Source organism: Theobroma umbraticum, unplaced genomic scaffold (genome assembly GCF_002168275.2).
Source record: "Theobroma umbraticum cultivar Fairchild unplaced genomic scaffold, ASM216827v3 scaffold_147.0, whole genome shotgun sequence".
Classification (NCBI taxonomy): Eukaryota; Viridiplantae; Streptophyta; class Magnoliopsida; order Malvales; family Malvaceae; genus Theobroma; species Theobroma umbraticum.
Window position 1 is genome coordinate 5,670,841 of NW_018397259.1, and position 226 is coordinate 5,671,066.

The window sequence follows — 226 nt, forward strand, 5'->3', positions numbered from 1 at the left end:
TGCTTTTGATGTTGTTGTATACACTACACTGATGGATGGGCTTTTTAAGGTTGGAAAGCCTAAAGAGGCTGAAAACATGTTTAGTACTCTTTTAAAGCACAAATTGGTGCCTAATTTGACCACCTATGCAGCATTGATTGATGGCCGCTGCAAGTCAGGAGACATAAATGGTGCAGAATCTGCATTGAAAGAAATGAAGGAAAAAAATGTTGTTCCTAATGTTGTG